This window comes from Sceloporus undulatus, chromosome 3, assembly GCF_019175285.1.
Source record: "Sceloporus undulatus isolate JIND9_A2432 ecotype Alabama chromosome 3, SceUnd_v1.1, whole genome shotgun sequence".
Taxonomy (NCBI): domain Eukaryota; kingdom Metazoa; phylum Chordata; class Lepidosauria; order Squamata; family Phrynosomatidae; genus Sceloporus; species Sceloporus undulatus.
In genome coordinates this window covers 148,167,362-148,184,595 of record NC_056524.1, presented here as the reverse complement: position 1 = coordinate 148,184,595, position 17,234 = coordinate 148,167,362, and the positions used below count along the sequence as shown (strand labels likewise).

Genomic DNA, 17,234 nt, shown 5'->3' with positions numbered 1-17,234 from the left:
TTATTCTTAGTGTTTCAAGACTCTTTCAAACCTCAACTTTATTTTAGGGTAATAAAACACCCCTTTAATAATCATACAAATATTTAAAAGAATATTTGAAGTTCAAGTTCACTAAAGGCTTTAAGGATATGTACTCATGATCATGGTGAATGCTTGGTATATTTTTCTCTAAATCCTCTCCAGTCCATCCTATAAAAAGATTTATATTGTTTCTAGTAGTTATATGAAGGAAGCAGGGTCTGGAAACATAGGAGGTTACTTTCATATAGGCATGTTGGAGAAAGAGTAAAGAGAAGCGGTGGGGGTGGCTGCACAGCCAGTTATTATACAATGTGCATTTGATTACAGTATTGTAGCTGGAGCCCATTTGAAGCCAGTGTTCTAAACACCTCAGCTTGACAGTACAACCTGGGCAGGGAGATTCGGGCTGGATTAGAGCACATTTATCTAGTGGTTGTTTTGCTTTTGGGATGCATCTTCTTCTTGTAGGAAAAGCTAAACGACAGCTTTGGAATCTGCCAACTAAAGCACTCAATATTAGAGAGTACCAGATCCTCAGAGGACACACTGAGTTTTTACCATTGCTTGGGTCCTATCTCTGGAACTGCAGAAAACAAACCTGTTCCATCTACAGTATGACACCTTTCAAATATTTAAACAGGGCTATCATGGTCACCTCATAACCTTGTTTTCAGACTCCAGCTAACATACCCACGAGTAGGCTCCTCACAGGGCATGGTTTCCAGCCTTTCATCCCTCTCTGGACACACTTCATGGACAAAGACTGTATTCAAACAAGGGCTTGACTAGCAGGAGACTTTTGAACAAGTTTGTAAGAAGCATCCAGATTGCACCCCCGCCCCACAACACAAGAAGTTATCACATGGGAGAGAAACCCATGCAGAAATGGGAATTAAATCCACAAAAGTGGGATTGTTTTCAGACATACTGAGCATTAATCCGAAATAACCCTGTACAGAAAGTGGACAAATCCCACAAAAGTGGAATCGTTTTCGAGAGCATTGAGTATTAATCTGAAATAACCCGCACAGAAAGTGGACAAATCCTGCAAAAGCAGGATCCTTTTCAGACGCATTGGGGGCATCGAGCATAATCTGCACAGAAAGTGGACAAAATTGGCCACTTTTTACTTCTGAAAGTAATAAGTGGCCAATTTGTCCACTTTCGTGTGTGGGTTAATGTCGGATAATGCTCAATGCCCCTTTTATGTCTGAAAGTGATCCTGCTTTTTGGGGGGATTTCCCAGAATTTAAACCAGTTTCTCATAGGATTTGGTACTGTACTTAGCTTCCTGTGTGATAAACTCCTACAAAAGGGACTACCATTTGAACTGTTAGTGTGTGATTCTGCCAAGTGGCCTTTTGGGGCCTGGGGCACGCTCTGGTACTGCGGCAAACTACAATTCCCAGAATTCCATAGCTAGCACCATGGCAGTTAAAGAAAGTGTCAGATGGGTACGTATTCCTGAAGTGGACTCTGAGTCTAAGTCTTTTCTCCAAGGGTGTTTTCTGCATTTAGGTTGGATAAACAGGGTGAGAGCAGGCCTGGCCTGATGTGACAAGACAGATTGCACTGTAAACAGTACCTGCTCCTGCTCCCCTCATGCAGTGTTGCTGTTGTTGTTGTGTTGTTGTGCCTTCAAATCCTTCCTGACTCTTGGTGACTTAAGGTAACCCTATGGCAGGGTTTTTGGGCAAGGCTTGTTCAGAGAAGGCTTACACTCCCTTCCCCTGAGGAGGCTGAGAGAGTGTGATTGCCTAAGGTCGCCCACTGGGTCTCATTCTCACTCTCCAGAGTCCTTGGCCTTTCTTTGGGGTTTCTCTTTGCCTTCCCTGAGGAGGCGTGAGAGTGTGTGACTTGCCCAAAGTCACCCAGTGGTTTCATAGCTAATAACTCCCTCACCACTACCTCCCACCCCGTAATACTCAGAGTGAACCACGAAATCCCCTCAAAAACGCCTTTTGTGTGTGTGTGTGTGAATATTGTTTTTTTTTATGGTGTCCTCTTAGATGTTATGTGTGATGCATCTAATAGTTTATTGTAGAGATGTATGGTGTTTGTGTGTGGTGTTGTTGTTCATTTGGGTTTTGTACTATAAACTTTTAATTAATAATAAAATAATATAATAAAATAATTAATTAAAAACACATATTTCTTTTTTAAAAAGTAGTCTTCATATCAGGTTTCCAGCCCCCAGGGGCGACGACGTCTACCCCGCCACAAATGGCGGCGGCGGCGGCGGCTGCCACGTAGAAAAGACGCGCCCAATAAGCGCCCCTCCTGATGATGACGTGTTTTGGGTGCGCCGGCCCGGAGGGGGTCGCCAGGAGGAGTCCTGCACTGCAGCAGCCGCTGGAGGAGGAGGAGGAGGAATGGAGTCTTCAGGCGAGAGTAGGAGGCAGCCTCCACTCTTCACGACCCGGTCCGAGGGAGGGAGGGAGGGAGGGAGCGGCAGCCCTTTCCTTCGGGTTGGTGGCGGAGGAGGGGCTGGGCAGCCTGGGGGGGGAGGGGAGGGGGCCCCTGAATGTCTCTCTGGGTGTTGCTCGCTGACTGTATACACACCACACACACACACCACACACACACACACAACACACATATATCACACACATACACACACACCCTAATATATATATACAACACACATATATCATACCTATAAACTACACAAACACCACATATATAATACACATAAACACACATATATACATACACACAAACACACACATATACAGACATACCAGCAAACAACAGCACACACCACATACATACATACACCTATAACACACACATTACATGCATATATACAGCACACACACAACTATACAACACACATATATACATACACACACCAGATACAACACAATATAATATACACCCACATAATATATATACATACAGCACACAGACTATATACATACAACACACACACACACACACATATATAATATAATATACATACACACACATACATACACACATATATAGTGTTATATATATATATACACACACATATATATACAACCACATATCTACATATATATACAACATGCACACAGACATAATACATACATACACACACACACACACACCACACCACAGAGGCTGACCCTCTCCCAAAATGCCTCTATAATGTGTATTTTTTAGTTATTATATTAGTATTATATTATATTATATTATATTTAAAGGCTTGGGGAGGTTCAAGTGCACTGCATGAACCTTCCCAAGCCTTAATGTAATGTGTGTGTGGTTTTGTGTTTGTGTGTGTGTACAATCATGGGGCAGCTTCAGTAATGTATGTCCCCAAATGCCTGTCAGTGTTTTTTTAATGGAGCATGCAGAACCTTCCCAAATGAATGCTCTTGAACCCTCCGTATCGCCTGTTGTGTGTTGTGTGTGTAGTTGTGTATGTATGTGTATTTACAGGCTCTTGGGAAGGTTCAAGCGCTTGAACCTTCCCAAAGTGCCTGTAATGTGTGTGGTATTATTACAGGTATTTGGGAAGTTCAGCATTCAACAGTGCGAATCTCCCAAAGAATCTTGACCTTCCCCAAATGTTTACACCACCATGTATGTAATATATTTGGGTGTTGTGCGCGCTTGAACCTTCCCCATATTCAGGAATAATAATTGCTGTTTTGTGTGCCTTCGGTTGTTTCATTTTAGTGACGTTATCAGGGTATTCTTGGCAAGATTTGTTCAGAGGAGGTTTGCCAGTGTCTTCCCCCTGAGAAGGCTGAGAGAGTGTGACTTGCCCAAGGTCACCCAGTGGGTTTTCTGGCGGAGCTGAAACAACCCTGATCTCCCAGAGTCCTAGTCCAGCTCTCAGACCACATTGCCACAGTGGCTTTCTCTGTAAACACACACACCACACATGCAAAATTTAACAAAACAAAAATATAATATATATTATTTGCAAAATAATATACTATATATATTATTCAGTCCCATTTGTCTTAACTCTGTGGGCTTCTGTCCCCTACTAACAAACTATAAAGAAGTTTTATTTGAAAATTGAGCAACTTCTGTTCCTCTGTAAATCCTTCCCCACAAGCAACATTTGAAATTTGAAAGAACAAATAGTGGTTTCCGAGAGAGGTTTCTGCAAGGAGAGGGAAAATGTGGACAGGGGTTCAGCTCATATTTTCCTAATAGTTTCTATTCTAGTTAAATTCCTAAACCCCATGATTAAGGATAGGTTGAAAATCCTTTTAACAGAAAACAAGATTGGGGTTCTTCTCCTTCTGTCAAATCGATTTTAAGCCTAAACTCCTCCTAGTGACTCAAAGTCTCCAGATCTGTTTCATTGGGAGGTGATGTCAACAATATTACTTTTATTTGCCCAGACAGTAAGGGTCATTCAGGCATTGTTTGCACAACTATGCAAATAATCTCGCTCACAATCTGGTTTTATTGTCACATTTTTAAAAATCATAACTGCATGTATGTTCTTTCTGCATGTTTTATTGCCAAAGGTGTCAGCACTGCGAATAAAGATGGAGTTTTAATGTATTCGAAACATGTTCAAAGCATGCGAGTTTATATCAGTTTATGCTGGGTCTGTTTGCATTGGTTGTTCACACACCCCAAAAATGCAGATTCTTATACAAAACTCAAAAACCCCCTGAGATTGATTACCCAGGTAAGTGGGGGGTTTTTTGGGTAGCCTCCCCAACTCAATCGGGGTGCATTCAAATGCATCTGACAACAAGAATCAACCCAGATTCTACAAGGATATCTCACCATCTGGAATAATTCCTAAGTGCATGGGTGGGCGCAGATGTTGCAGTTGCCTAAGCAACCTATAAGGCATCCAGAGAGCGGGGCAGTGGCAGGGGGAGAGATCTGCTTGAAATGAGCCCTCCTAAGGTTCGCAGGAACATTTAGCAGTTTAGTTCTGCCTCCAAGAAGAGAAGGAAGAGGAAAGGGGAACAGATGGATGATTCAGATACTGGTCCTGGCAATGTATTGGAAGAATGAGTGTGGCAGTAAGAGTTGCATTAACAAATCAGAGTAGTTTAATGGATATTTGCTTATAATTTAACCTTTTAAAGCAATGTTGGTATCCCAAGGATCTCGAAGTGATGTACTATAAAATCTGGTCCAGTTAGTTTTTTCTACACAACTGCGTCTACTTGTTTTCCGCTTTTCCCACACAGAAAGCAGTTTTTGGACCTGCCATGGGAAGACAACCTCATACCCCACATTCTGCTCATATCTTCCTCTGAAGCAACTCTGAGCTGCAGAGAGTTCAGCAAAGCGTTTCAGTCTCTCATCAACTTTACTCACAAACATGCGCTGCTTTGATTCAAACCAAGTATTAGGAATTTGTATGTGTGCTTGCCATTTTTTTTTCCTATGCAAGTGGGTGGTGCGTATGTTAAATTATAATAACCTGGAGTGAGCAATTGAGGTATCATCACTAGACGTAGTTTTCCAGTTGTTCATACTGGAATGGATGAACACTGAGTGTCGCACTAGTTTATTCAGCATTGAAAGAGCTTCTAGTACAGTGGTACCCCGGGATACGAAATCAACCGCCTTACGAAATTTCCGGGTTACGAAAAAAATCCATTAGAAAAAACGTTTTCGGGTTACGGAAAAATTTTTTTGTGGCTTTTCGGCGCTTTTTTCACACGGAATCGCGGCGTCCCAGCGAGCTGCCTATGGCAATTTTGGCTGCGAAAGATTCGGGTTACGAAGGGCTCCGCGGAACGGATTACTTTCAACCCGGGGTACCACTGATAGCAAAGAAAGCAAGGTGTACAGATGGGGTTGAGAAGAGTATTTAGGTCCAAAACACACTGTAGAAATAACCATTTTGAGACTGCTTAACTGCCCGGATCAATGCTAGGGAATTTTGGGAATTGTAGTTTTGTGAGACATTTCTTTTTCTGTCAGAGAGCTCCGGGTGCCACAATAAACTACAGTTCCCAGGATTTCCTAGCACTGAGCTAGGGCAAGTTAAAGTGGTCTCAATTGAATTATTTCTGCAGTGTTTTTGACCTTAGTTTGTCTAGCGCCCTCCAGATCTCTGACTAAAGTAAAGCTTCAAATCATCATCTTACTATGATATTTGTGTTTAAGTTGTCCAGAGTTCTGTGAGAAATAAGCAGTTTAAAAACTTTCAACTTGTGCATCTCACTTATCTGCTTCTAAAAACAAGAAAAGGTCTTCTCAGATATAACAAAAGTACTCTCAGGTGTGTTGCGAATAGTTGTAGCTTTAAAATACAAAATGAGGACACAGAGCATGAAGGTAATAGATATGTGTCACTGACTGTGTATTATTTTGTGCAAAGCTTTCCATGTTACTGTATGCTTATTTTTGCAGTAGGTAACTTCATGTTCTTCTATCTCCACCATCCGGGCATGGATTTTATTGAATTGTGATTACTTTTCTGTTTAGTTTCAGTGTGAAGGTTCTTGTCAGAGCTGTGTTTCTAGGGCAGGGGTAGGCAACCTTTTTGAGCCAGGGGCCAGGTGGCTGTCCCTCAGACAACTGGGGACCGCATGCTGGGGGCGGAGCTTCCACCACTCCGGGGGCCAGGTCTCCCCCTTTGCCAGCCCCTGACGGGGCCCCAGGCCCCGTCAGAGGCCGGGAAAAGGCCGCAGGGGCCGCCAGCGCTGGAGGCCCCCCCCTTTGCGGCCCCGACGGGGCCCAAGCCCTGTCAGAGGCTGGTAAAAACCGCGGGGGCCGCCAGCGCGAGGCCTCCCCCTCTTTGCTGCCGGAGCCCTCCTGGGCCCCCCAGCAATGACAACGGGCTCCCAGAGCCCGCTGGCGCCGCCAGAGCCCTCCTGAGCCCCATCGACGGCACCGGGCCTCCCAGGGCCCGCTGCCACTGCCGGACTCCTTCTTGAGGCCCCCCAGCCGTGGCATCGGGCGTCCCAGGGGCTCGCTGCCGCCGCGCGGAGCCCTCTTGGGGGCCCCCAGCGATGGCAACGCGGCCCTCCCAGAGCCCTCCCAGAGCCCTCTTAGAGGCCACTGCCAATGGCGGCGAAGTCCGTGCAAACCTTTTGTTGTGTGAGACTTCGCCCCATTTTGGGAAAAAATGGCAGCGCCCCATAGCGGCGAAAAGCCCCAAGTGGTGCTGCGGCAGCCGGGGGCGGCCACAGGCCTCCACGGGTCCGGAGGTTGCTGACCCCTGTTCTGGGAATATATATTTTGGATTATTTATTACATTGTATGCTGCTTTGCTCCCAGGAGCTGAGTTGTTTCTTCGTAAGTATACACTGTCTTGTAATTGTCTCCTTTAGACCAGGATTCCCACTCTGATCTTCTAGGTGTTTTGGACTTCAGCTCCCAGAATCGCTGAACATGGCCAGTTAGCTGAGGCTTCTGGGAGCTGAAGTCCAACCACCGAAGGACAAGAGTTTGGGAATCCTGCTTTTAGACAAAAGAAGGTCATAGAGCAGCTTAATAATAAACAAACCAGTTCAGCTGTTTCTTCATATGCATTACTGGATGTAGCTGTTAGTTGAGTCAGAGGGAGAACTGTTGGCAGGATTTGAGATGCTGCTATAATTCACTTTGTGTTTCTTGCCTGTGGAGGTTGGACAGCATATTCCAAAAGCTGCGTTTTTGTGCCCTGCTTAAAGACAAGAGGTGCTGCAACACTCGCCTTGCAGAACTGTTCTGGTTGGCTAACTGACAAGGAGCTGCTTCCTGTTTGGCCAAACCACCACTTGCAACGGATTTCTTAAATGGCTGCACACAGCTGGGGTCGGCACATGCTCTGGTGGCCATTTCCTGAGCTGCCCCAATTACACCACCTCTCTGGCCCATTGTGAGTGGGTGGACAGTCTCCCTCTCTGCGGAGCCTGGCTGACCACTGCAAGGAGCTTGAATTCTTGGATCTTACAGCCTGCCCGACAGCTGAAGGAGAAGCCCATTTGCTATCTTGCACAGAGGGTGCCATGGACTGAATCCCTCCGTTGGCTGTCAATGCAAATGTTGGTGATGCAGCAGTAGAGAAGGTTGCAAAAGCCTCGTCCTGAATGGAGCACCTGGCTCTACAGGCTGCCTGCGGGTCAAGAACAACTCCATTAGGAATTTGTAGGCTGGGAGTAAAAACATTGCATGCACATATTACATATATCCCTCTTCCTCAGGAACTCAAAGTGGCAGTTATGGTTTTATCCTCACAAGACAGAATGCTTAAGGGAGGCTGTTAAAAATCTCCCTGAAAAAATCCTTCCCTAGGATTTTTTTCCCCTAGGATAAAATCCTTCTCTGTGATAAATCCTTATCCTGCTGTATGAAATATCCAGAAAGTCCATCAACGCAAAATAGCTTCGAGCCTTCATTCTGCTTAGGTCCCACCTTTCTCTCTCTGTAACCTGTATTTCTAGAGATGGGATCAACAGCCTCTTTTTTCTTTTCTTTTTTTTTGATATAATGAAATCAAAGCAAAAAGATTCTGAATCTTATGAGAGACATTTTCTACTTTGGAAGTAAAATTACCCTATCTGTATTGAGCGTTCTTATCTGGTATTTTTTATCTCAGATTTCACATCCATTCCACCTCAGACCTAAAACAAACTGAAATGTTTTCCTGCCACACTTGCCTACCTCCAGTTAATGTGCTGTATATATGAAGCGCTTGTAATGATAAATGCTGGCCCATGTAACAGCATCTCCAGGCCTTTCAAGGCCTTCCTCCAATCCTGCTGTCTGATAGCCTCAAATGGAGATGCTGGGGACTAATTTAGGATCTCTCAGAGTAATTCTTTCCCAATTCTCCAGAGAATATGGTGCCTGTCGTAGAAAACTGTTGAAAGGATATTGGTTCCGACCATTTTAACTTTGGCATGTTTTCTTTTGGTAGGACCTTGGCAGAATACTGTCCCAAGCACGGGCTTTGAGGTGAAGCATTGTCATGATGTGGGTGGAATCCAGCCTAAGCATTTGCGCAGTCGTGGTGGGAACTAATGTGGAACCTCCACTGCAGCGGGCCCTAGTTCCTTGAGGATGTGTGGCTTTGCCCCATTTATTAATCTCAATATAATGGGAGGGCAATTCAGTGATTCCTGAGGACTGTTTGTATCTAGAGCTGTCAGAACTGCTGCTGAAAACTCAAAGATCAGGCCTGTTTCACACTGCATTGGGCTACAAAAATTTCTTGTGTGGGTTGGAAAAACAAACTAGTTGCATTAAAATGGACAGAATGACTACTGGCCACTGAAGATGCATCCTAGTTAACTGCTATACAAGATATATGATTAAGGATATTCAGAGGGATTGAACTTGCTTCTGTGAAGTTGCAGCAAACCATGGTTGCCATTGGTGCTGAAGCAGTTTTACCCAATTTTGTATTGATCACAGACAGGTACAAATCACTTGGGGAAAACTTCAGAAATGTAATTTGTGAGGCACAGCTCACTAAGCGTTAACAGGCAACATTTGTTTGAATTGTCCTTGAATTGAGAGCTAAGTTGTCCACTGAACATCTTCCTACAAAGTTGAAAAAATATTTTTCTTTACCCCTGCCAATTGCCTTTTTGGTATATAAGGCTGCAGAGTAGATGTTTGCACTCAGAGTCCTGAAACATTGCACACTCTCAATGTCATGCTTTTGTGTACAGGAGACATACTCCTGTGTGGGGTGTGTGTGTTTTGTGTCATATGTTCCCTTCTCACTGAAGTAGGTGTGAGTAGGTAGTCCTGGGTGAACGATGGAACAGATATATCAAATTTCAGGAAACAGTTCCTAAATTCTAAAAGGAAGCACAATAAAGGTATTAGCTTCACTTTCTAATAGATGAACATGATTACATTATGCCACACACCTTAAAACTGCATACTATATGAAACCAGCATAACACCCGCTTGTTAGGAAGTGGACAGAGACCCCCCAAAGTGTAGTGGCCACATCTACCATGATAAGCAGTGTAGGCTCTGCCTCTGTATCAAGAGTTGATGTTTAAGGATGGTTCTGCCTTGAAAACTCCCATGTGACAGATAGGGAAGCAGAAGATGTCCTAACTCTTGGCCCATAATAGTGGAGGGAATGATAAAATAGATCCCCTGGAAAGATGTGTGGAATGACTTAACTAGCTTCAGTGGCACTTAGACTTTGCATCTAGCTGAGTTCGATTGTTTTACACTTCACCTTTTTTCTTGAGATCCTTGTATTCTATTTTGTTCTCACTACCTGATATCAAGCAATCAGCATTTTTGGAGCCTAGGCGAGGAGAAAGCTGGGCTTCATACAGTTGGTGGCTTAGTTCCCTTATAGCACTTCACTATCAGTAGTTAAAAGTGGTCACTGCAGTAATTCCCATGCATGATACAAAATAACTAACTAAATTGGAGTGGAGGAAGTGTGTTGTCCATAGTCCTATATACAGCCTCCCACCCCCATCCACCCTTTGTAGCCTTATGTTCTCCTTAGCCAAGCTTTTGGTATGGGTGCAAAATTACCCCCAATAGGTTTACTCACTCCTGGGATAGCCTAGCAGTACATTACAGAAGTGTTTCCCTTAAGTCCTTAGATTGATTGAGCATAACTGTGGTCCCCAGGAAGGCAAATTTTGGTGGGTTTTGCTCACCCTGATTAAAACTCCTGAGAACCCCAAATCATGCGTGGGGTCTGGTGCTCTCGCATCTCTGCACGGAAACTAGGAAACCTAACTACTGTCCTCTGCAGCATATAGGTAATTCTCTGTAGTATGATAATTCCCTGGGAATCATAGAGTTGGAAAGGAGACAGAAGGACCATTTCGTCCATCCCCCGTCATGCAGGAATACCACAACTGAAGAACTTCTTATAGTTGGCCATCCAACCTATTTCAGACCTCCAAAGAAGGAGAGTCACCATCTTTCAAGACAGTCCATTCCATGGTCAAAAAATCATAACAGTCAAGAAGTAAATATGTAACTGCTCTTCATTACCCCCTCCCTTGGAAATGCTGTAGTTTGAAGTATAGATTACACAACACCAAATCTCTAAAGGGAACCTGGTCTTACATGAACTGAAAAGGCAGTTGCAGATGGGTGTGCTTTTACGGACACCAGTGGATCCCCTGTAACCATTGCTAGGTATGGAAGTTGTAATATGCATTGACTGATCTGGTTGTTGAGATATTCTAAGATTTGCAAAAGTCAAACCCCCATTAATTGGCCATTTGAAATTTATGGAAGTAAATTTTGTCTTATCAAGAAGGCTTCTAATTTTATGTCATAGTAGCTCAGTGCTAGAATTGTGAGCTAGTGTTGAGTAACTTATGTAACTGCCCAGTAAATTTTTCTGTAAGCATGTTCCACTAGCGGAAAGATTTCTGCAGGTTGCATCCTAGTGTAAAACCAGAGAAGAAAATTCCCATTCCAACCAGAGTAGACCCATTTAAATCAACAAAACATACTTAGTGTTGAAACTCATGGATCTGCCTCAGTTGGGCCTGAAATTGGATTTAGCCCAGGACATGGAGGACCTGTGGCTAGATCCGTTTTACTCTACTTCCACAATCTTTTGCCCAATTTGAGCTGTTTTTCCTCCTACTGGGTGTTGGCTTGTGTTGTTTTGATTGTCTAATATGTCCCTGAAACACAAAGGTGCATCACAAAAGTGCCCTCAGATACTTATGTCCATTTCTTCAGTTTTAGAAACATTCTCCTTGTCCTAAATACTTTCTTTAGGCGATAAACCCAAATGTAAACATACAGCATATTGTGGGAAGGCACCAGAACTTTTAACTTGGATGCACTTCATAACCATTCTATCTTAGGAAGTGCCTGCATGCTCAGTTAAGAGGTTAAGTCTTGCTTGAAGGTCATGTGTGCTTATTTTAAAATCTTCCTTCCAGTAAATGTCCTGGGCAAACGCATATTGTGGGTGTAGTCCCATGAAACCTAGACCAGATAATCTTAAAGTACCGTATGTTAATGGGAGTAGTTACGCTAAAGACAAGGGGTCCCTTAGTTCATTTGCACTATTTACTTCAGTGTACTAAACCAATTCCTTTTTAATACAGTGAGCAATCCTTTATCAGGAAGGGAGCAGAAGAAAATAAATTTAAATGTAGGATGGTCAATGTGAATGTTTTGAAAAAATGAATCAGTTGAAAATTTAAATTAGCTTTTGATAAGCCAAAACTGAAACCGCGATGTCTCACTTCTTAAATCTATATCAAGAAATACAGAAATCAAATAAAGAATTTTGTCCTTCATATTGTGGTAACATTAGGAAGCCTAAGGATCTGAGAGTTTTGTGTTGAAGGATCACTGAAGCCCAAAAGAGCTGGGCTGCTTTGTACATGTGATACTCCATAAAAGTTACTGTACCACACTGACACTGAAGGTTTTTAATTGACCAAGTATGTGTATCGGACCCGTTGTTAGGGCTAGCAGATGGTTGTCATGCTAAATGGGAGTATGTGGTGGTCCCCTTTGCAGTTAATGCACACAGCCTTTATGTTAAAATGCCTCCAAGCCTATTAATTATTCCTTTCTCTTCTTTCTTAAATCAAAGGTGGGAAGTCTTCACCACAGTCCCAAGAGTCCTACCCTACAAGGTAACTGTTACATGGATTTGTGAATGGTTTACTGGCAGAAGCCAAAGGGTGCTCACACAATTGCTCCCTTTTTCATCCTGGAGAGAAGTGACAGTGGAGTCCCACAGGCTCGCGTCCTGGGCCCAGTGCTTCGACATCTTTATCATGACTTGGAGGACAAAATTGGGGGCATACTCATCAAATTTTGCAGATGACACCAAATTAGGAGGAATAGCTAATACCCCCAGAGGACAGGATCAAAATTCATAATGACCTTAATAGATGAAAAGCTGACCAAATGACAAAAAGAAATAATAATAATATAAGAAAATAATAATAATAATAATAATAATAATAATATAGAAATGCATAGATAAAGGATGGGGGACACCTCGCTTAGGAGACACATGTGAGGGATCTAGGAATCTAGTAGACCACAAGTTGAACATAATAAACAGTTGATGTGGAAGTGAAAAGGCCAATTGATTCCTGGCTGCATCAGTAGAATACATAGTGTCTAGATCAAAGGAAATAATAGTGGCACTCTATTTGCTTTGGTCAGGCCTCACCTGGAATACTCTGTCCAGTTTACTGGGCACCAAATTCAAAAGGATTGAGAAGCTCGAGTGTGTCCAGAGAGGACAACCAAATGGTGAAGGGTCCGGAAACCATGGACTTAGGAGGAGAGATTTAAGAACTGGGAATGTTTTAGCCTGGAGAAGAGAGATTAAGAGGTGATGATAGCCCTTGTTTAAATATTTGAAGGGATGTCACATATGCAGGATGGGCAAGCTTGTTTTCTGCGATCCAGAGAATAGGACTCAGAACAATTGATGCAAGCTACAGGAAAAGATTCACCTCAACATTAGGGGGAACTCCTGACAATAAGAGCTGTTAGACAGTGGAATACACTCCCTTGGAAGTGAGTAGATTCTTTTCCTTGGAAGTCTTTAAACAGAGGCTGTTGGTATGCTTTGATTGAGAGTTCCTGCATGGCAGAATGGGGTTGGACTGGATATCCCTTGTGGCTCTTCCAACCCTATGACCTGCAAATCAGCTTTTAAAGTAGTATAAGTCAAAAGTCCAAAAACTTCTCTTCTTCCTGATTCATCATCTGGCAGCTTAAAGTATTATTCTTCAAAAGATTTGCAAACTGGTTGTTCTCTTTCCAGGTTTTGAAAAGTACTTCTCCAAAGATTTTTTAGCCCTTTCACGTGTCGGTTATTTTGCTCATTCCTGGAATGGACTGTACCCTATTCTCAGATAGGATTGTATAAAGTTTTAAATACCCTTTCAATGCAGACTTCCAAAAATCAAATTTTAAACAATATTCACTTTGTCGAAACTCGAGATCTTATCAAACAGTCTGAACGCCTCTGTAAACTGTTTACTAGAATCATAGAATCATAGAGTTGGAAGAGACCCACAGGGTCTCCATCAACGCCCTGCTACAGAAAACTTATAGAACTATGCAAGAGGTTGAAGCCAATCACATTCATGTAATTTGGAAGCAATTAGAAAGGATGGATTAAAGAACAAACTTGACCTCATGTTTTTGAACAGTGGGTAAGAAGACAACCAGTGATGTACTTTTGAGTCAACTTACTTGGATTCAAATGGACTTAAAGTTGCTGTAACGACTTGACTTGGGACTCTATCGCATGCCCACTCCGAAGCATCCAGCTCTAAAAATGTCCACCAAGGGTTTATAGGACCTGGCAGCAATTTGGCAGCAATTTCTGTGTGATAGGACCTGGCTGCCTCCCAATTAGCAGTGATTTGGGAAGGTAAGCCAAGGTTTTAACTCCATGCAATAGGGTCTTTGGACTTGGGACTCAGCAATAAATGATGCCTGATACAACTTGTGACTTGCAGATTTTTAATTATCAACTTGCGGCCTTGGTTCAGTAACACAACATATTCATCCCTACTTCACTTCTAGCCCACCTTGTTTTGCCTCAGCATCCCTCCTCCTCCCCACACATGTAACTCCACAACCTCCACCTTCCACCATTGTTGGGCCTAAGTAAGCACTCCCCCCCCAACAGCCATACCCACCCTCCTCCAAGTCTCTCTTCACTGCCTCAATCGTTCAGTGATTCTGTACAATGAAAGAGTATAGTGGCGCCCAGAGGTCGACCTAGACCTGACCTTCACAATCAAGTAAAAGTTGATATTCACGATACAGCCACCTTATGTCCTAGAAAAGACTCTTCACTCTCACACCACTGCTTTGAAAATCTTTGACTTTGTTGACTTTTTAAACTAGTTAACAGCTTCAGGAGAGCAACTTGTAATTCACACCTGGGAGGTACTTAGCATTGCCTGTGGATGCAGCATGTCTCCGGGTTGATTGGGGCTACCTTATAATATAGAATAATAAAAAAATTATTTATATCCCGCTTTTGTTAAGCGGCGTACAACATTAAATGAACAGCAGTATATACAACCTCCCCCCTTAAAAAAGGATTAAACAGTTCTAACAATTAAATTACAAACAACAAAAATCTAAAACAATAATACAACAATACAACAACGGTGAGCAGAATGATTACAGGTATATGTACTATATATGGGGGGATCTTTACGTGGATCTTTTTGGCCGGGGCTATTCTGGAAGGCCTCCTGGAAGGATCCATCTTGACAGCTTCTTAAAGCTATCAGGTTGGTAATTGACAGATCCTCGCCCAGCAGGCATTCCATAAGGTGGGAGCGACGTGGAGAAAACCTCGGAAGGTCCGCAGTCAATCTTACGGACTGCAACAGGTTCCCCCCAGAGGATCTGATGCACAGAACAATTGTACGGAAGAAGGCGATCCTTAACTATAGTTAGGCCCAAGCCATGAAGGGTTTTTAAGGTAATGACCACCCTTGTAAGTGCCGAAACTAAGGGCAGCCGTGGAGTGACTTCAAATGATGTAATGTGGTCACTCCTGGTTGTTCCTGTAACACCTTCACAGAATCATGGAGTTTGAAGAGCCACAAGGTCCTCCAATCCAACTACTTGCCATGCAGGACTCACAACCAAAGCACTCCCGACAGATGCCATCCAGCCTCTGCTAGAAACCTTCAAGAAGAAGACCAAGAGAAGTAATAGTGCGCAGTATTCTGCTCTGGTCAGACCCCACCTAGAATATTGTGTCCAGTTCTGGCACCACAATTCAGAAGGACAATTGAGAAACTGGAGCGTGTCCAAAGGAGGGCGACAAAAATGGTGAAAGGTCTGGAAACCATCCCTATGAGGAACGACTAGGAGCTGGGGATGTTTAGCCTGGAGAAAGAAGGTTAAGAGGTGATATGAGAGCCCTGTTTAAATATTTGAAGGATGGCATATGGAGGAGGGAGCAGGCTTGTTTTCTTCTGCCGCCCAGAGAACAGGACCCGGAACATGGATGCAAGCTACAGGAAAAGAGATTCCACCTGAACATTAGGAGGAACTTCCTGACAGTAAGGGCTGTTCGACAGTGGAATGCACCCCTCGGAGGGTGAATAGAGGTCCCTGCCCTTGGAGGTCTTTAAGCAGAGGCTGGATGGCCAGTTGTCGGGGAAGCTTTGATTTGGATTTCCTGCATGGCAGGGAGTTGGACTGGATGGCCCTTGTGGTTTCTTCCAACTCTACGATTCTATGATTCTTTGATTCATGGACCATCACTGTAGATGCTAGATAAGAGATCAGCAAGGTGGAGGTTACCATCCAGTGGTGTTCCACCTTCTGGAGCAATTTATGTTCAGTGTCCAGGCAGCTACTGCCAAACTCAGACCTATCTTTGTATGTCCAAAGCACTACAAATGTCCATTGTTTAGTGTGCCAATTTAATTCAATGGACAGACAGTCCGGCCACAGATACTTATGGCATGGAAACTTCCTATTCAGACTAGCATTCCCCACTGTGGTTGGGCCTGCCTTTCAAAATTCTCCAGAATCAGGCTGGAAATCATAGGGCCTGGTGGGCTGCTATACCCAGCATTCCTCACCACTGACTATGCTGGCTAGGGGCAGGAAAGTTGTGTGATTCTTACCCAGGTCTAGGAAGTACATATATTACAGAACATGGCAATAGATTTACTTACTTGGAACAGGCATATGGAAAATATCTCTCAAGCCCCGGAACAGCTTCACTGGTTCTTAATCTGTTTCCAGATCCAACACGCTGATTTTAAATTTTAAGCCATAAACAGCTTGTCTCAAATGCCATCTCTCCACACAAACCCACCTTCATATTATGCTCTTCACATGAACCTGCACACAGCTGTTCCTATCAGATATCTCTGCAGGTGCTTGTGCTGTTTGATCTCTGTCAGTGGGATTTTTTTTTTTTCCTGTTCTCAACCTTTACTACTGCCCTTTATCCTGGATCTTTAACACTGAAGAACTGGATTTGGAGCTGAGCATATTTAAATTTACTATTTAGTCCTGTTTGTACATTGCTTCCCACTCATTCAGTGCATTTTACACTATATATGATTCCATTTATACTAGATTTTGTGACAGTTTCAGATTTTATATATGTTTAACTGAGGATACAGACATATCAACCAGTTAATAATTTTTTGACCTGATTTTTTTTTTCTGTCACAGGACAAACAAGTGGGTTTTGTAGCATTCTGTGCTAACAGAGAAGCTTTGGCATGGTCTTATCTCCTCCTAAAGCTTGTTCCACACTTCAGTACCCTTGACTAGGGGGTTGTTCCCACTACGATTTACAGCAAATCGCTGATCGG

At 43.3% G+C, this 17,234-nt stretch overlaps 1 pseudogene; it reads left to right on the top strand.

Moving 5' to 3' along the window:
• The first annotated feature begins 2,244 nt into the window (after positions 1 to 2,244).
• LOC121925868 lies at positions 2,245 to 9,054 on the top strand (annotated as a pseudogene).
• The last annotated feature ends 8,180 nt before the right edge of the window (positions 9,055 to 17,234 follow it).